At 37.1% G+C, this 21046-nt stretch overlaps 1 protein-coding gene across 2 annotated transcripts in view; it reads left to right on the forward strand.

The window, feature by feature from the left end:
- Window positions 1–21046, forward strand: part of MARCHF1 (membrane associated ring-CH-type finger 1) — a 553625-nt gene that overhangs the window by 92917 nt on the left and 439662 nt on the right. For both annotated transcript variants that reach the window (XM_077752739.1, XM_077752740.1), the window contains exon 4: window positions 10541–10749. The gene's annotated coding sequence lies outside the window, so the exon portion shown is untranslated. The remainder of the gene's footprint in view (window positions 1–10540; window positions 10750–21046) is intronic.

Here is a 21046-nt window from a genome sequence, read left to right on the forward strand (position 1 = left end):
CCAATAGTTACTACTCTTCTCCTAAGACTATCTTCAGAACCCTCTGCATCACCTTTATCAGCATCCACATATTATGTACCATGCCTCATATTCTTGTTTTTGCCTCTCATGTGGGTCATTTTCTTGTTGAGCCACACCTGCATGCCTACAGAAACCTAGACTTTTATCGGAGTATCATTTTCATTTTCCTGGCTACCTGAGTAACATGTCTTTCTTAATGCTCAGGTACACCTATCATTTGCTTGTCATCAGAAAGCCTCTCTAACGTCAAAAACCTCACCAGATTTGTTGAGCATATTGGATAGAGTTAAAAACAAGGATAGTTGAGGGTTTTCTCTTTTTTTCCTAATTCTTAAATGTGTTTTTTTTTTTTTATTTTATTTCTAGGAGACAGAGAGAGAGACAGCGTGAGCAGGGGAGGGTCAGAGAGAGGGAGTCACAGACTGAAACAGGCTCCAGGCTCTGAGCTGGCAGTCAGCACAGAGCCCGACGCGGGGCTCGAACCCACGAACCGCGAGATCATGACCTGAGCGAAAGTCGGACGCTTAACCGACTAAGCCACCCAGGCGCCCCTCCTAATTCTTTTACTCAGCATTTGGAATCTAGAAATGTAAATTATCATTTTGGAGATCACTTCTTTTTTCTAGAAAGAAATTGTGCCTCTCTTAGCTGTATGAATATGGAGCAGGTAATGTTTAACCAAAACTACTTTAATTCATCAAGAATATTTAACTATAAACAGTGAAATAAAGAGTTAAGGTTTCAGTTGTCCCTTATTTTCCATTAGTATTAATCTTATAATTGTAAATTAAATGTTGATATAATATTTCATTTGTGTCAGAAAATAAATTAGCATAACATTAATTTTAAAAATATCAATAAATGCAAAGGGGATATTTAGTGAATTTAGCACACTTTTTCTTTTTCCTCTGGGACCATAGTATTAGCTACTCTAAGTTAATGAGCAATTCATTTCTTATTTTATTTAATTATTCTAAAAGTCTGCTCAAAACACACATGCTGGCTTAAAGAATAGGAGAAAGCAATGTTCTTCTCAAAAGGATCAAGAGATAGTTTCCTATACTCAGTGGTCTCTTTAAAATAATTTGTTCAATTAGGATTATAGCCAACTATTTTTTAGTAGTTCACTAAATGTGTATTACTCACACACACATTTAAGGGAGGGTTAATAGTAAAAATGGTTGGAAGAACCTGTCGGTAGGAATGAATGAATTCGTTTCCTAGGGCTCTTCTAACAAAGTACCCAAAACTGGATGGCTTGAATCACAGAAATTTATTTTCTCACTATTCTGAGGCCAGAAGTCCAAGATCAAATTCACTAGCTCCCTACTTCTTCTGAAATTGTGAGGGAAGCATCTGTGTCAGGCCCTAGCTTTTGGTGCTGCATTGGCTTGTGGTAGCATAACATAAAAATTTTACATAGCAGTCTCCCTGTATGTACATTTGTCTCTGTGTTCAAACATACCCCTCTGTTTTTTGAGGACATCAGTTGTACTGGAGTGGGGCCCACATTAATGACCCCATTTTATATTGATGGCATCTTTTTTTAAAAAATTTTTTAATCTTTTATTTCTGAGAGACAGAGAGAGAGAGAGAGTAGGGAAGGATCAGAGAGAGAGATAGACCCAGAATCAGAAACAGGCTCTAGGCTCTGAGCTGGCGGTCAACACAGAGCCTGACGCGGGGCTCGAACCCTCTAACCGTGAGATCATGACCTGAGCCGAAGTCGGACGCTTAACTGACTGAGCCACCCAGGCACCCCTATATTGATGTCATCTTTAAAGACTCTTCTCCAAAAATATAATAAGGTACTGAGGGCTAGGACTCTAATATGTATTTTTGGGGAGACATAATTCAATCTATTACATAAGGAATAGTATGGCTTATTGAAAAATTTTATTAAATTCCTAATGGACTCCATGTCCTATTTCTAAAAATCTTCAAAGAATTTACTTGCTGGTTAAAAAAAAAAAAAGAACAATCAAGGCCCCTGGGTAGCTCAGTAGGTTAAGCATCTGACTCTTGATTTTGGTTCAGGTCATGATCTCAAAGCTTGTGAGTTCAAGCCCCACATCAGGCTTTTCGTCAGTTTGGGATTCTCTCTCCCTCTCTCTCTGTCCCTCTGCTCACTTGTGCATGTGCTCTCTCTCTCTCAAAATAAATAAATAAACTTAAAAAATAGGAATAAGCAATTTTGTTCTCAAAAAGATCAAAAGATAGTTTTGTATACTCAATGGTCTCTTAAAATACATTGTTCAAATGGAATGAGAGCCATTTATATCTTAGATTCTATTATTTTGGACAAAAAAAAAACCCCACCCAATTCTTACGCTGTAAAACATGGGGAATTAGTGGTGACCTATTATTTAAGGTAGCCTATTTTCTATCTTATAAAATCTTTATTTAGTATATAAAACTATTCAGTAAAGTGGGTAAATAAAATTTTCATTTTAGAAGTTTGAAAAATATTTTGGATTTGTTTTGTCCAAAGATGGTAATTTCCAAGTTCTATTTGCTAATTAAAAATAGTGTAATCATTTTTACATTTGCGTGAGAAAAATTCTGAGTGAAATAATATAGATCTGATAGGACTACTCTGAATTGAAGATATTCTCTGTAGGTGAAATGTTGTATTGGGATTGGCTAAAAATGTATGAATGTATATCTTTAAATAACTTTTGAAAACCAATATTCCTATAGCCAATTTCACCTTCATCCTCTCAGTGATATTAAGTGATGTTTTGGCTATGACCATACATGGCTGTCTTGAAAATTAATCAAATTGCCCAAGTCTGCTGATTATTATTTTTTTTTAATGTTTGTTTTTATTTCTGAGAGAGAGAGAGATAGAGACAGCGTGAGCAGGGGAGGGTCAGAGAGAGAGGGAGGTGCAGAATCTGAAGCAGGCTCCAGGCTCTGAACTAGCTTTCAGCACAGAGCCCAGCACGGGGCTGGAACCCATGAACTGCGAGATCATGACCTGAGCTGAAGTCGGCCGCTTAACCAACTGAACCCCCCAGGTGCCCCAAGTCTGCTGATTATTTTGGAAGTTGAGAGAGACAGCATATTTAGAGAGAAGTTACAAAATATAATCTTATGCTAATAATTCTGTTATTATGAAAATATGCCCAATATAAGAGAATATATAGATTTACTTTCTGAATCTGACCTGTCATTTCCTACATGATTTTCCAAAGCACTAATTATATTGTCAAAAGAATCATTTGTCCTAAATATAAACTTTGAAAACATTAATAACATTAGGTTAATGATACTTGACATTTTTTCATAAACGGTCATGAGAGGAAAAAAGAAAGGAGAAAGCTAGATAGTCCTCAAATCATTATTCCTTGAATAATAAAAAAATCAGATATTTCAGAAATTACTAAAAAAGCAACCGCTAGTAAACTGAGGTTTCTGAAGAGAAGGTACGTGTAATTCCCAATTATACCTACGTAGAGTATTTCTTTTCTGAATAGCTAAGAGTGAGAAAATAAATGCATATTATACATAAGTAAATGTATTAATTACATAGCTTGTTTTTACTTTTTAAAAAATTTTATTTATTTTTTGAGAGAGAGCATAAATGAGGGAGGGGCAGAGAGAGAAAGAGACAGAGGATCTGAAGCAGTCTCTGTGCTGAGGGGCTGTCTCTACGAGTCCAATGTGGGACTCCAGCTCACAAACCGGGAAATCATGACCTAAGCTGAAGTCAGAAGCTCAGCCACCAAGCCACCTAGGTGGCCCTTGTTTTTACTTTAAAATATATCCAAGCTTTATATTCATCAGATTGGTTCCAACCATACATTGTCACAGAGGCAAAGAGTCTCTGTGAATCAGGAAATTGTTCTGCATTGACTTTGCCATCAGTGAATCTACACTTACTTTAAAGCATTCAGTCTACTGGAACTTAAATTAGTCATTTCTGAAATGGTAGGGTTTTTTTTTTTTCTGATTTTTCTTTTAAATATATTATTCTATGATTCTGTTTTCTACTTAAACTCAATAGACTAGTAAAATAAATTTATGTATAGGGAACACAAATAAATTATATTTGAGTAGATACATATAGCTTATGTCTGGACTTAGATTTTAGGTAGGTATCCAAGGTAACGCCATTTGTTTTGTGTTCCTGTCTACATGCTTTTGGTCGTGCATGCGTGCTTGTGTATATGTGCGTGTGTTTTCTCGATTAGGATTGTCAGAGCCAGGTCTCCTTTGTTTAATATCTTAAAACCATACAAGAAGCGAAGAGACACTTAATAAATTTGCTCTTTAATTTTCTGATGAACCGTCAGAACTTTGATGTGAATGAGGAAAAAACACTATTCTTTTCTTTAAGTTGTTAAATGGCTGAGAGGAGCTGTGCCGCTAGGTTCTGAGAAGCCTGGGGTTCTCTAAACAGTAGAGTTCCAGAATGTGGAAGGTGAGCGAGAGCACTGCTGTGTGTGAAAACACCCTGTTCTTCCCATTCCTCAGAGATAAGACTGAGAAGGTTCCGAAGCAGGTGACTTGAATACCCTCTCCCGTGACTCCAAATTCCCCATAGATGCCAATCCATTCTTTTGCAATGATTGCTTTGTATTTTCTGAAGATGTGTGAAGAAATAGAGACTTGCCCTAAGAGCTTTGTTTGTTCCTATTTGCTTTTTGTTCCGTCGGATGCACTAGTATTTTGAAAGTCATAGAGAACATTAACAGAGATTAACTATAGATTTACATACTTGGAGAGCAAGGCTGCTTAATAAAATAAATCCATTTGTTTTTTGACAAAATTTTAATTTGTCTAGCCAAGAAAGAAAAATACAACATAAAGAATTTTTACTTTAATCCTAAATTGTGGCCACACAGCTAATTAAATGTTAATGTATGCTTATCTTCCTTAGATTTTTTTTCTTACTTCTAACATGTCAGGTTTTTTTTTTAGAGAATTGAACAAAATGATTTTTTTCTTCCATTCAGCAAATTAGGATGGAGCAAAAGTCAGTCCTGTGAAGCTAGTAAGGAGATTCTGTTTCAGATGAGACTCTTTTGTCATGAACATAATAGGAAAATAGTGGCTAGTACATCTGACTCGTTCAATGTCTGCTTTAATTATCACACATTTTATGTGACTATGAGGATTGCTATCGATTCTCTAAAAGGCTGAAATAAATTACTTGGCTCCACTGTAGACCACGTTAACCTCAGAAAATGCATGTGTCCAAAATTAGGACCAATACTTTCCAGAGAATAAAATCAAAGACCTTGAGAGTTCATCTGATCCATCATCCTATGTTCAGTAAAGGTTGATCATCCAGTTGCTTCCAAAAAGTCTTTAGGGACAGAATTTTTCTGCATTAAGTGGTTGTTCTAATTATGAAAGATGCTTGTACATGCCAAACATAATCACAATTGAACTTCAAATATCATATAAAAACCCAGGAAAACACACCAGTTTAGAAATATTCATTACATTGAATATTTTTATAAAGCCAGAACCAGAAATTTTAATTATTTTTGTTTTTGTTTTTTTTTCTTGTTATTCCCATTGCTCTTGTTGTGGTTGGTTGATATTTTCCATAACTCTACATAAGTATATGCTTTAGCATTTCCCCAGTAAAAATAGCTTTTTAACCTAAGACTTACCCCCCCTTCTATGAAATACAAACTATGCCATGATATCTTGCTCATATAGTCTTCCCAATACCTCTGACAGTGGCCAGCAAGTGCGTTGTACAATGGCAGGTTGAAAATCCATTTGATCAATAGGGATGTGTTCTGAAATATCCTTTCCCCAACTCAGAACACATTGTTTCCATTTTCATAATCCATTTAAGATTCTTATCTTTGTTACTTACATGATGTCTATCAGTGCATTCATAACTTAGACATTGGTTTGCATAGACTTGTGCTTTCCTCCAGCCCCTGGCCTGGTTTTTTTCCCTTTCTCTTCCCAAGTTTCAATCAGTGATACATTCTAATGGCCATACATGGTCTAAACCAATTGATAACCTTAAACAAATTTTCTCTGTTATTTATATTAGTGTCCTAAACTTGTGCGTTCCAGTCTCACACTCATCTCTTTGATGAAGTTACTAAACACCTTATCTCTGCTAAGCCCTAACCTGGGCCTCAATTCTTCCTTAAGATGAACTATTTAGACCTATGATGATATTTTAATGTTCAAACCTTCTTTGACAATTACATTTATACTTTTTTATTTGAGAGAAAGAGAAAGAGAGCTCATGAGTGGGGTTGAGGGGCAGGTAGGTGGAGAGAGAGAGAGAGAGGGAGGGAGGGAGAGAGAATCTTAAGCAGGTTCCACCCTCAGTATGGAGCTTGATGTGAGGTTTGATCCCATGAGCCTGGGATCATGACCTGAGCTGAAATCAAGAGTTGGACACTCAACCAGCTGAGCCACCCGGGTTCCCCAATACTTACATTTAATATTCTGTATTATGTTTCAAATGTTGATTGTATTGTGCCATGTATTTTTCAAAGTGATTTACCTGTGTAAGTTATATCTCCTTAGTGACAAAGAAAACTCGTTGACTATTGAAATTTTCCCACATAGGGTCTCCTGGGTGGCTCAGTCAGTTAAGCATCCAACTTCAACTCAGGTCATGAACTTATAGTCCGTGGGTTCGAGCCCTGCGTCAAGCTCTGTGCTGACAGCTCAGAGCCTGGAGCCTGCTTCAGATTCTTTGTCTCCCTCTCTCTCTGTCCCTCCCCCACTCACTCTCTGTCTCTCTCAAGATAAAATAAAGACATAAAAACAATTTTAAAAAAGGAAAATTTCCCATATAATTGTATATGTGACCTCCTGTTCCTTGATTCCTAGCACAGTTCAAAAAACAGAATACGTTCAATCAATGTTGAATTATTAGTCTCTCCAGTTAATACATCAGCAGATATTTACTTGGTTCCTTGTCTGCCTAATACTGTTTTTCTTTTCCTGCTTAATTATAATAAAAATAAATCCTTTAGAGACTCATTTTTTTTTAAGCTGACAAAGATTGAGGTGGGTCTTACTGTGGAAAATCAGATGCGTATTTTGTTTGCTTGTCCTTTTAAACTAGGGACAACTTAGGTCATTGAGAACAAGGAGAAGCACCAAATTAGAATCTCGTAGGGAAAGCTTTGGTCCTAGCATTAGAATTTCTAACCACAAATGCCAAATTTGGTAGCAAAAGACACTAATTGAGGTACTGTTCCCAGAGCCAGAGGGTTGAGAGCCACAGGGTGGAAGCAAAACAAATGTAATTGGGGCATGTGTATGAAATAGTGTCCAGGTGGAGCATGAATGTTCCAAAATGATTTCAACAATAATTAGAGTCAATAGTTTCCACAAAAATCACGTTTGGAAATCTGGATCATGTATTGAGATTGTGTACATAGACACGAATTAGCTGAATGACTCCAGAATCCATAGCTCATCTCTTGTAGCAGCCAGTCCCTGGTAGCGTTCTGCTGAATGCAGTGCTTCGTATTTGTTCTGTAGGGTTTAATTACTGCACAAGATGGACTGTGCTCCCATAGGAGAAGTGCATTCCACAGCAGTTTTGGTTTTTGTTTTTTTTTTCTTTGGATCCTTACATGATGAGTCATCCCAGAGAAACTCCATGCTTCTAGATGGCAGAGCACTTCCAGAGCTGCTTTAAAGAAAGGTGTTAGATAAATCCAAGTCATCGATGTTAGCTGATGCTATATTCCGGTGTTCTAAGGCTGTGGAGGGACACAGAGTAGTAAAAGCCATTTATTCCGCAGTGTAGTCTGAAAATTTTGAAAGTTCATTTATGACAATACCTAATACAGTATCAGCTAAATGTTTATTAAATATCCTGGTTATTAGTTTTTCCTGTTATTTCTGAAGCATTTACTTGGAAAAAAATGTAAATCTTCTCTTATTTAGTGTGTAAAATGCTTTAGGAAGTAAATATCTTTTCCTGAAATTTGATTTACATTCTAAATTTTGAGATAAAGCTAATTGAAATAAGTCAACCACATAAATCAAATTAACTTGAAATTCAAATCTGATTTTTTAAAAATCTCAGGGTAAACAAAGGATAACTTCACATGCATAATGAGGTAAAGGATTAAGACAGCCATTTAGTTAATTCAAGCTAAAAATCTCCTTTCCTGTAACTTCAATGAATATTTTAAGCAAAAGTACTAGAGTCTAAATTATCTGGAAAGCTGCCTTAGCTTTTCATGGAATTTCTTCATGGACATAAACACTGACAATATTACTTTTCTAAAAAGATTCATAATTTACATTTTAGTATTTGTCACACACCATTAACTTTACAGACTCCTATTTCCAACCTTCCATTAATTAAAATAGTCCTTCTAGACAGAGGGATTAATGGTTATTTTTAAAGTAAGGATACCCACCTCATAATTACAGGTCGTAAATGTGATCCTTAAGCTATAGCAATTTTTAAGCATTATCAAGTTAATTTCAGACATGGCATTTTTGGAGGAGTTTGGCTTTTAGTCTCTTCATTAATGCTTCTGTATTTAAGGAATATTCTCTGCAAACAAAGAGTATAGATGAGCAAAGGCCAGGGTTACGGCTACCTAACTCTCTTGTTTTTCGCTGTTTTAAAGTAGACATTTATCACAAGGCCAACTTTAATTAGCATATTGTTCTTAGGTTATTTTATTGATATAATGCAACGAATTTAAAATCAGTTTGTATCAGAATCATCTGTGATATTTTAAAGAAATGTCCACCTCAGATTCCCCCTGTAGCCCTACTGAACCTGACCAAATCTGTGGTAAAGTGAGTCTCAGGTATCTTTGTTTTACAGTCTCCCGGATGAGCCTGATGGACAGTAGAGGTGAGGAGCCCTGCCAGAGCTCATGAGAGGCTGGCCAATCTAAAAGAACTCATAGTTAGACTAAACTTGAAAGTACTTTGGAGTATTTACTTCAGAAAATATTCAAAGTTTTTTAGCAATCTTTATAGCAATTATTGTTAGCTTAATTGCCAGTGAGAGTACTTACCCTTTATACTTTTTATCTCTAGTCTGAACTTATTTTTTAATTTTTATTTCAGAGAAAGAGAGCATGCACATGAGGGGGAGGGGAGGAGAGGTGATGGGGGAGGGGGGGAGGNTACTCAGCTCAGATCCCAACACAGGGCTTGATCCCATGATCCTGGGATCATGACCCGAGCGAAAGTCAAGAGTCCGATGCTCACCTGACTGAGTCACCCAGGCGCCCCTCTATTCTGAGTTGAAAAAATACAAATATCACACAGAAATGGTATTGTTGTAGAATACAAAACTAGTTAGAGATGAATTGTAGCTAGAAATGACTTTGAAGTTCTCCTAGGTGATTGGGGACAAATTAGCAGTGCCTAAGGATGTATCAAAATAACCGATTTTACGAATTTTGCTTCTTTTGGGACAAAGAAACCCAAAAGACACCAAGAGATCTCATCTATTCCTAATGCCTGGAAAATATAAAGCACATATATCTAAGAAGAGAAAAGAAAATTCTGGCCTTTTAAAGACAGAATAATGAATACCCTAGCAAAGAGGAAATGATCACAGGGAAAGTGATTTTTAAAAGTTAATGTATTTTGTGAATCTACTGAGAGATTGCATTTTCTTTTTAATTTGAAGGGCAGAAATGTTGACTAACTATTTTCTCCAGATTGTATCAACTGTTAAGAAGATAGCCACACCCTTAGCAGAATCTATTTCCTCCCTGGCAAAGCAAGAAGAGGCTACTACTGATTCTAACAAATATGTTTCAGGAAGCACAGAGTTGCATTTAGGCTGACATGGGCAATGTTGCTCTGTGCCTCAGAACGCGATGCCTTCTTAGCCCTTTCGCTGATGTCCAGGCAAAGTGCAGGGAACAGTTAACTCTCTTTTACAACCGGCCAAAGAAAGACGTTTACACTTGCCTCCAGTCTCTGTCCCTTTCTGTCTTTTTCTCTCCCTTCTTATTTTTCAACACCTTGTTCAATGCTCTTCACTTCAAGGCAGATCCCTTGACCTAAGTAGATTACTGGAAATGCATGAAGGACACAGCCAGCTCGCCGTGCTTTTCAAGGAAGAGATTTGGCTCCAAATAGGACACTAAGCTTTTCAGCCTTCTGCTTATTTACCTAGTCAGCAGGATGCAGTGTCTCTGGGTGCTTAGTGGACTCCTGGGGAATCAGAGGAGAAACAAAAGCAGAAGTGGCAGCCGCTGCAAATGTGGGAGTCTATGCCATTAAAGGAAGCAGTTGCTAATAAGGGCCTGTGAGACCTAGGTTTCCTTGGTTTCCATGACAGTTATTAGGTACCATAGAAATTGAATTGTCTCCCACAATGCTCTTAGGGGAGAGGGGGTGCTCCAGTGACAAAGCAGTGCAGTTATGACTTGCAGTAAATCGTCCTTTTGAGAATGCAACACTCCCCAGATTCTTTGCTCTTGCATTTCTTTTAAACTCCCTTTCAGTGTGCTTGACATTTTGGCCAGAGACCCTGGCTTCTGCTGCACAGTGTCTCAAACAGTATTTTTTCCCCCTTTTTGTTTAGAACTGAGCTTGGCAAAGCCAGGATATGAACAATTGTGCAGGTGGGCTACTCAGGGCGAGTGAAGAGATAAGGCGTCCAATCAGGGACAGGAGTCGTGCAGCCTTGCCAGTATGCCCCTCCACCAGATTTCCGTAATCCCAGCCCGGGAGACTGCCAGCAATGGGAGAAGTTCAGTGGGCAGAAACAAAGAGAAGAACAAGGAAGTCGAGGTAAGAGGAGGTTTGATTTGATAAAACAGGACAGCCAAAGCCAACTGTAGCCAGGGCTGTTCTTGGCGCCACAGGATGTGGCGAAGGCTTGAGTGCAGCTGGCTCCCGCTCTCAATGCAAACAAGTAGCCTGCAAGAGGATCCTTGCTAACTCACAGGGACACAGTAAATGTGACCTCTGTTTTCTGAAGAGAGAAAGGAACCAAATCCATAAGGACACTTGGCTTGTGGCTCGACAGATAGAAACTTCTGCCTCTTTTTCTAGACATCCGCAGAGTCGCTTTGGACTTCCATGGCTCATGGGGCACAGCCCAGCTGTCCTGAGGGGCTGTGGACATTGCTGTCATCCACTTTCAGCCCCCCGGGGCTGCTGGTGTTTGCTAATTTTGCTTACTGCCCACGAAACTAGAATGTGTGAAAATAACTTTCTTACCCAAGTGACAGAGAAGCCAAAGATATGCCAGCTGTGTCCCTGAACACATAGCACTAATTAGGATGACGTTGCTCTCTGCCATACGATCTATTGCTCTCTCTATTCATTCAGAATGTATATGTTTATATTCCTTTTATTTGATATCTGTTTCATTTGCATTTTCCTTCACAAGAAAAGCATTATTTGAAACATACACAGGCTAGAGAAATAGATTATTCAAGTTATCCCGTGTAGGCTTTATTTGCAGTGAAATTTAGCTGCTGTTGTTCTCACAAACCGCTTGAAAGATCAGATGCTGAGAACTTATTTCAAAGCTTTTTAAGAAAGAGATTGAGCAGGCTCCAGGATTTGGGTGAAAATATTATAAATGTTGTTTTTCCCTAAAAGGGACCTGGAGACAGGACGCCAGAAACTATAGCCCTCTTTTTTCTTTAACATAACTGTTGTCTAGACCTCAGGTCTTATGAATTGTGTAGGAAATGGTCTTTCCCCACCTCCAATTCTGTCAGTCTTTTTTTTTTTTTTCTCAAGAATATGTGGTAAGGACAGAAGGCAGTGAAATAAAATCAAAACAAACAAAGCAAACAGGAGTGAAGTGTTGAGAAGTGCCTTAGAGGAAGAGATTAATAAACTCAAATGAGACATTTATAGCCTCTTTCTACTTTGTTTGAACTGATTTTGAAAATGTCGTTGAACAGCAGTGCAATCTTGATGTGGCTAGAATTTGTACAAAACTTCAAGAGTTGGTCCAATTTAGCGTGAGAAATACTTCTCCTTTATTTTAGTAATTTCCCTGTTCACAGGCACATTGGGTATTTCTAGAGTTTCTGAGAGTGAAATATGCTTGTAAAGTGAGTAAATTTATTAGCTTAGTATTAATTGGAAATATTCTCTATAAAATGGTTCCTTCTTTTGACTTGGTAATGTGATTATTAAAGCATCAAAGAGCTGTATGTCAAGTTTACTGGTGTGGGGTGTAGAGTGAGGGGCACTGATCAATTGTGAAAATGGATATGGAAATGCTCAAAGCAAGATTTATAAAAGTTATGTATTACTCATTATCTGAGTTCTTTGGTAGAATTTAAGATAGTTTTCAAGGAAACTTCATATGGAAACATTAGGTGGTAATTTTGTTTGATATCCCGAATGATCAGTCTCTGAACGATATCTGCAAGTGAAAATACGGATTCAGTTCCATGGGTTACCCTCCCCCATCCCTGTCCCACCCTTCACATTACGTCACCACCAGAACTCTCCTGCTGCTAATGTCTGTCTGGCTGTGAATCAGAGAAAGCTGGATGGCTTACATCACTTTTGAAAAATATCAAACAAATTTGGTTCTTGGCCTGTTAGAAATAATAATGAAATTATTCAACCTCAAAAATAGCTGGAATCTTTATCCAGATACTAATGTTAAGCCACATCTTCAGATATCCTCACAAATCTTTTAAAGAAGTATCCATTAGGAACAGCTGCATTTCTTTTGATGGCAAACATACTTTATTATGTCACAGTGTGAGTCAGTGGGCATTCTTTAGGGAAAATAGTTAATTATGAAGGGGGAAAAAAGGAACTTCCCAACCTACATATTACTTTAAAAAGAGACATAATTCTGAGTATCAGAAAGGGAGGCACTTTTCAGGTTTCAAATACATCTTGGTTTTCTGTAGGATAGAGTTAGAGGTTTCTCTGTAAGAGTATGCTTGAAACATGTTGTTAAACCTTATAGGTCATTAAATTGCTAAATACATTGTCCAAAAATTATAAATTGCAATTAAAGTGGATAGACTACAGAGAATATATTCTGTGTGTTGGAAAGTAAGAAGAATCTATTCCGTACAATATTTTCTGTAATTTCAAGTGTTGATTCTCTCTAAAGGAAGTTAAAACATCTTGTGTGCAAAATGAACATTTTCTAATTGTTGAATAAATGAGACGGATCCTTCTTTGAAGCTTCGTTAATGCATTTTGCTTATCTTAGAGTTATCAAAGTCATACATGGGTACATGAGGAAAACAATCTAATTTCAGAAGTAAGAATTTAGTAATTCAGAGGCACTTGGGTGGCTCAGTCCATTATGTGTCCGACTCTTGATTTAGGCTCAGGTCATGATCTTGTGGTTAGTGATTTTGAGCCCCACATTGGGCTCTGTGCTGTTAGCACAGAGCTTGCTTCAGGTCTCTGTCTCCCTCTCTCTCTGCCCCTCTCCCACTTGTGAGCACACACACTCTCTCTCTCAAAATAAATAAAGAAACTTTAAAAAAAAGAAAAAGAAAGAATTTGCTAAGTCAAATGTGAGCCAGTTTAATTTGTTCCATTAGAAATTTAGAATCTCTTGAATATACAAGTTTATCAACTTCACATCTAGTTTTTTCTTTCATTTTAAGATATATAAAGACAAAAGGAACAATTTCTTAACTGTTATTGTAATATAGAAGATTCAAGCTATAAGAAATAATTCACAGATGAAGATTCTTTTTAAGTTATAAATCTAACTCTAGGCATTATAATCAGTATATATGTTGACATATTTCATGTGGCATAGCACTGTAACTACTCATCTATTTGGTTAACAACCCCAGAAGTACAAAAATCAAAATAACATACTACATCCATTTTGGATATAGATGGCATTAATATTTAAGGGAAGGGGAAGGCTGCAGACTTATCTTCCAGACATATCAGCTCTGGAGGTCATTTGGACAATTAAAAGGGAGTGCCTCCAATGTGCATTCCAGAGACGTTTTATTAGCACAACCAGAGATGATCAGTCGCTTATGAAGTGATAGATGAATCAAAGTAATACAAGATTTATAGATAATTCAGTTGGTCAAATTTATTAGCTTATACCTGTGGCTAGATATAGATATAGATATATAGAGATGGAATGCAAGGTATATAAAGAGAGTGCAAGCTCCAAGAAAGTTCTGGAAAGGAAATTAGTAATCAGATTTAACTTCATAGCATGGAATCAATGAGGGAAATTCAAAGGTTTGGCGTGGGGTTAGTTCATTTACATCTTCAAAAAACCACGACCTTGAGAAAGCCATAGTGGAGAGCCCTCTCTAAAGAGCTTGGTCACTCCACATCTCTCCAGCTCCCTCTTTCTCTAGTTGAGTGCAAAGACTGATCAGTCTAGTTTCCTGAAATCTCATTTGCCTAATTTTGTAAGTGGGCCACTTTGTTCCTGTTAATCCACTTTTCCCATCTTTTTAGATGCGTTAACACCACTTCTTGGGCTGCAGTTAATTCACCTTAGGGATTTGGGCGTATACGACATCTGTCTCTTACCAGGGTAATCAAATTCTTAGATCTTTAGGGGTAACCTAATTCCATACTGTATGACTGGAAATTATGATGATTGTGTAAATTCCCACATTGAGTTAACTAGCATGTATTTTTATAATTATTTAGGATTTATACGCAAATGTCACTAAGGCCCCTGAATTTCACATGTAGAAGTAAGCCAGGGATCACACCAAGGGTGTTCTTGTCACTGCATTGCGTGCTGCCACGCACTCCCATCAGCACAATCTGTACCTCAGCTGACAAGAGTTTCCTAAGAGGAGAAAAGAGGCCATGAATGCTTTTCTTCTAATCCTTTCTGACTCACAAACTGGCCATGCAGGACAACCATGCTTTAGGTTTGTGGGGAAAAAGCAAAAACACCCTTTGATTATGTGTACATTTTTCTTTACTTATTTCATGATATCGATGTTTTTCTTCAATTTTTCCTTTCCTTTTAGAGTATATTTTTTAAAGAATGTTTACCTCTCCTTCCTCTTTCCTAAGATGTCCCTTTCAAGATCTTCTAGTTGTCTTTCCAGCGACAGCCCTCTGGGCCGCCGTTCCTTCCTCAAAGTAGCTGCTGTTCTGGCTTCATGAACTTGAGTGAATTGAAAACAATATGGCTTTTTGATATACATTCTTCATTCTGAACATAGTAGATAATTGTTATTTATCTGGTGGATAGACTTATTAATTCTGTTTTTAGTAGGAAATCGTGGAAGTTAAATACCATAGTTAATCTCAGGGCCAGAGACTATTTGAGAAATCTAATTTCACACTTTATGTGTTTCTTTGTAATTAAGGTACCATAACCCTTTTGCATTCTGTAAGCAAAGCTTTTAGAATCAAAGGATTCCAGAATCAGTAAGTCTCTTAAAAATTCTATATCTTAATGCCAAAAAGGAAACCAATAGAGAATAAATAACTCGCCAATATTGCATGCCTCGTTAGATATAAAATTGGTACAAAAATACAGGCTTTCTGACTGCCAGTTTACTGTCCTTTCTGTTATTACTGCATTTGGTGATTTGTTTTTCAAGGCATAAAATTACAGTACCAAAGATTAAAAGAGTTCATATAATCCCCAAAGCTGCTAACCTCTGAATGGGGGAGTGTGGAGTTTTTGTTGTTACATTTATTTGCCCGTGACACATAAGGTCAGATGGGATATAAAATGGACCATTTTACAGAATATAACTAGAGTTCATTTCATCAAAATTTAGAAAATAAAATAATAATGGGCAGAATAGTTTAGTAGGAGGACACCGGGACTGAGATTCAGCATACATGAAATGGAGACCTGAATTGCTTCTTAGCCTTTTGGCTAAGATCAATTGTAGTATGAAATAGAGCCCTGGCTTCACCAAAACCTTTTAAATTTTGCAAGTCATTAAGTCTCTTTAGCTGGTCCCCTGGAGAAAAAGTACATTTACTAGTAAATGTAGAAAAAAGTAGATTCCATTAAAAAGAAAAGATTATTTTCTTCTGTTATTCCTTTAATATAATCATCCAATCACTCACCACTCTGGGCACATAAAGACCATGTTTGTCTTCAAAGGTGTATTTGGCTCAGGAGGATAGGACTGAGTACTGAGGACTCACCCTTAGTGGATACCTGTTATCTCTGCTATGCATCGTCCATTTTTCCCTCTGGTAACAGTGCTCAGAGAACTAGCCCTGTCCTTTCTCAGCCACATGATTCAGGCTGGATCTTAATTGCCTTAAACAAGTCAGTATATCATAATATTCTGTCATAATAATTGGTTCAGGAATAGATTTATAACTCTATCAGAATCAATGACACACATAGATTCTTTAGAGGACTTTTGGAGAGAGAAGACTTATTCTTCTGGAAAACCTCTTGAATAGACTTACTGTCTTCTTATGGATGATTTGTATGAGAGCATGAGTTCGAGCACTGAATATTGTGAGGGAAAAGGTTGGAGCTCAAGGCTGATCAGAGATACTACTGATACTAAAGCAGACTCGAAAGTAGGCAGGACAGAGAAAGAAAGAAAAGCTAGGTTCTGAGTGATAAATGGATGAGCCACTGGGTTAGTCCTTGTTTTAAACCAACCTTTTTTCAAAACCAGGCAACTTTCCAATGAAGTGATTCAATTTCTTTACAGTTTTGGTTGGATGTTATAATAGGTTGCTAAACAGTTCTTTGCCAAAGGGTAGTTACAATAGTTTTCTTGTGTAGCAACTGACTTCTGAGCTTGGAAATAGCTGAGATCCAGGAAAAGTAATCTGAAATATTAATTTATGAATAAACTGTGCACATTTACCCAGAATGTCCTGTATTAACCAAACAAAATACATCTTTAGCAGATATGAATCTGACACTTTAGGGAGCATGCCAGGAGGGAAAAAGGCTAATTCTCTTTTCTTCAGAAGAGTACTTTCCAACTTCTGAATCTCGAATGAATATTAGAGTCCCACTTGCTTATAGTGGGTTCCATTGAGTATACTAATTATATTGAAGTAGTTTTATATAATGAAAACTGGGAAATTTCCATATTATTATTTTCTTTCAGCAATGAAATTACCATAATGCACATTAATTTTTCTTGTTTAAAACAGATGTTGTGGGTAATTGCATTAATACGTAAGACTGAATAACACATTTTATTGACAATTAAAACAGCAATTGCTGGTATACCTGGAACAGTATTTTAATTTTTGAAAAATTTTTAGTTATTTATTTATTTTTTTTACTTTGAGTATAGTTGGCACCCATTGTTACATTAGTTTGAGGTATACAACATAGTGATTCAACATGCTGTACGTTATGGTATGCTCATCATGACTGTAACTACCATCCGTTGGCACACAACTTGATTATAGGATCATTGACTGTATTCCCTATGCTGTGCCTTTTATTCTTATGACATAGTCATTCCATAATTGGAAGTCTATACCTCCCACTCCCCTTCACCTATTTTGCATATCCACTCTCCCGCATGCCCCCAGCCCCGCCTCTGACAACCATCAGTTTGGTCTCTGAATTTACAGATTTGTTTCTGCTTTTGGTTTGTTTGTTTATTAATTTGTTAGGCAGGTTGATTGTTNATTTAAAAAAATATATTATGAATTCCTGGCTGGTTGAATGAGACTCAGTGTGATCATTGGATCTGAGAGATTATTGATCGAAAATCTTGATATGGAGGTGTCTTGGACCACGGGAGGAGTAGGTGAAGCTACACATGTTTAAGCAGGATTTTTAGAATTTGCTGATTTGCCAACATTTAACTCAATTTTTTTTTGCAGCACTGACAGTGCCTACTTGGGTTTAGAATCCCTTAATTTGAGGTACTGCTTAAGGGAAGTGATAGCAGTCTGAGAGTTGCTTTCCCCCAGCTCATGCCTGCGAATATCACCCAGAGCCACTTGGAGCAGCCTTCATAACCTCCAGGTAAAGATGAGAAATGACATCTATTCAATACTCATTCTCTTTCCTGTCCCTGCAACTCTGTTAAATAATTGAAATAGGCATGACATGAGGGTAGAGCTGGTGATAGGACTTTGCTCTTAAAAGAATGACAAGGAGATTGAAGAAAAGGACAGTGTTCTGGGGTGCTGGGTGACTGACTTGGGCTTTCAGCCTCTCAATTTTCCCAATGATCATTCCGTTCATCAAACCTTGCGAATCTGGATAAGGAAGGTGAAGAAAACAATTGCAGAGGGATCTCTTCCCCCAGCCACTGCCAAAATATACAGTACACATCCTTTCATACAAAGAACACTTTGAATTCTTTAGAATTTGTATTTTTGATGTCACCATCAGAGAGTTTCTTAGGGGGGAAATTATGGCACCAGTAAACCATTGCACATGTGATGATGCTGCAGGGCACAGAAGATGAAGCTCATGTTAAAAAGATACTTGATAGGTGAGCCTGCAGCTGTATGTTCTCACAAATGATCACATTCTTTACGTATAGTAATTCTTCCCACCTGTTAACCTAAACATGTTCACTCCTAAAGAAGTTCCATAGAGCAGTGTATAGCTATGAATGCTTACCGTGTGAAAGTTACATGCTTAAGTGGTATAGACTTAGGTCCGTGACCCAGTTTTGCTTTCCAGTTTTTTTCAAAATTTTCATGAGATTATAAAATATGGTAGAGATGTGTTAAATCTTACAAAGCTTTAGAAATTCAAATTCTAGCAATATGTTTTATTTTAATCTGAAACTAATTTTATATGACCATTTACTCTGAAACCACTCCTTTAGTTCATTCAGGTTTTGGAGGAAGTGATTTCTGCACACAGTTGGCAAGTTACACACTGAAGGATTCACCTGTGATTGTTGGTGTTAACCGTCTAACTCGGGCATTTTGTTTGGGGTCAATGGAAGTATAATAGAAACTTTATGCCTTAGAATCAGAAGGAAACTCTTGCTTATTACGTGATACTGCCTATGTTGAGAGCAGAGTGAGGTAGTTAAGAGCATGTTGGGTTCAAATTTGTGCCTTGCAACTTCGTAGCTGTGGGACCTTGGTGAGATTACTTGACATCTGTGTCTGAATCCCCTTATGTGTAAAATAGTGACAAATATGAAGACTGCCTTATAGAGCAATGAGAATTAAGTTAATATTTCTAAAATGCAAGGAAGATTCACTGAAGCAAAATAAACACCAGTAAGTGCTTGATAAATAAAAGTGCTAAAGAAATCAATTCCCTATGTTCACTATATTTTTCATCAATATATTTTATTATTCATAGTGAACATGACTCATTAATTAGTACTTTCCATTAATGATGATGTGATGAGGAAATATGTAAGTTGCATGGCATCATAGATGGAGCCTATTATAATAATAATGATTTTCAAAATAGAAAGCAAATTCATTGCTATTTGAAGTGTGCCAATTCTCTGACTCTACTTGTACAGACCATGTCTGGTTTCCTTAGATAAACAAAACCCAACCTTATGACATTTCCTTGCTACCTTAACCTCAGTCTCATAGCTGCTGGACCGAGGATTCTCTAGAGCCAAGAATTTGTAGAACACCTGCTCTCCATGTGAATTTTTACTTCTGTACTATGCACATAGTGCCAGGTGTTCTCTATTTATGCTAATATTTTTCAACATTTCATGGGTTTTTAAAATTGATTATTGTAGGTATCTGTTATTTTGATAATTCATTGTACTTCATCTTCATTATGATAACACTCTTAATTGCCTTTTGTGTTACCACTTCTTTAGCTGTTAGAAAGAACAGGTCATGCTGGGAAGAACTAAAATAACCATGATGTTGAATGGGAAAGTTGTTAAAAGTTTACATGTATAGGATAGCTTTGTGAATATTTGAGTACTTAGGAAAATATTATTTTTTTTTTCTAAATCATGGTGACATTTAACAAAATAACATCATGCTGAATGGCTTTTAAATGCTCTTCAATTGTACAGTGACAACTTTTTATTACAGCTGTTGAACTTAAAGATACTGGCCTGGTTCAATTCTCCATGAATTGTTCTGTGAAAAGTTTTTTTTTTTTTTCCCTTCTGATACTCTTTGAGAANCACACACACACACTCATATATTTATTGCCATCATTATTAATCTAGTTACTAATTAATCTAGTTACATATACTATAACTTTTCATTTTAGTTCACGGCTTATCTATGAGATCATATTTTAGTTGCTATTTTCATGTAATGAATTGCCCCCAAACTTAATGGGTAAAGCAACCATTTTATAATGTTCATGAATTCTGTGGTCAGGAATCTGACAGTATATAGAAAGATGGCTTACTGTTTGCGGCTGTGACTCCAAGTGTGTAACTCTGGGCTGGCTCCAAACTAAGGACTGGGATTTTCTGAAAGTTCATTCACTCAGATGTTGGGCACCTGAATTGGGATGATCAGATGACTAGGACTGCCATCTGAATAAATTACATCTTCTTGTGTCATTGCATCCTCACAGTATGGTCCCACAGGGTACCATGAATTCTTATATGGAAACAAGGGTTCTGAGTGTGATTTTTCCAACAAACAAATGAGAAACTGCATTGCTTTTTGTGACCCAGCATCACTTTAGGCAGTAACATGTTAATGTATTTTGAGAGAGAGAGAGTGAGCAGGAGAGGTTGCAGAGAGAGGGAGAGAGAGAATCCCAAGCAGGCTCTGCACTGTTAGCACGGAGCATGCTACGGGGATTGAATCCATGAACCATGAGATCATAACCTGAGCAAAACCAAGAGTCAGAAGCTCAAGCAACTGAGCCACCGAGGCGCCTCTAAACAGTAGTCATTTAGTCAGGGAGGCTGCTCATATTTGTACCCAGATTCAAGGGCAGTGGCTATCGATCCCACCTTTTTGCTTTTTTTTAAATTGATGTATCATTGCCATTATATTAGCTTCAGGTGTACAACATAATGACTTACTATTTGTTTATATTGTGGTATTATCACCAATCAACACATTAAGTTTAGTTACCATCAGTCACCATACGCAGTTACAAAATATTTTTTATTTATTTAATTTATTTTTAAAAGATTTTTTAAAGTTTATTTATTTTGGGAGGGGGAAGGGGCAGAAAGAGGAGAGAGAGAGAATCCCAAGCAGGCTCCGC

The sequence above is a fragment of the Crocuta crocuta genome, unplaced genomic scaffold (genome assembly GCF_008692635.1).
Source record: "Crocuta crocuta isolate KB4526 unplaced genomic scaffold, BGI_CrCroc_1.0 scaffold346, whole genome shotgun sequence".
Classification (NCBI taxonomy): domain Eukaryota; kingdom Metazoa; phylum Chordata; class Mammalia; order Carnivora; family Hyaenidae; genus Crocuta; species Crocuta crocuta.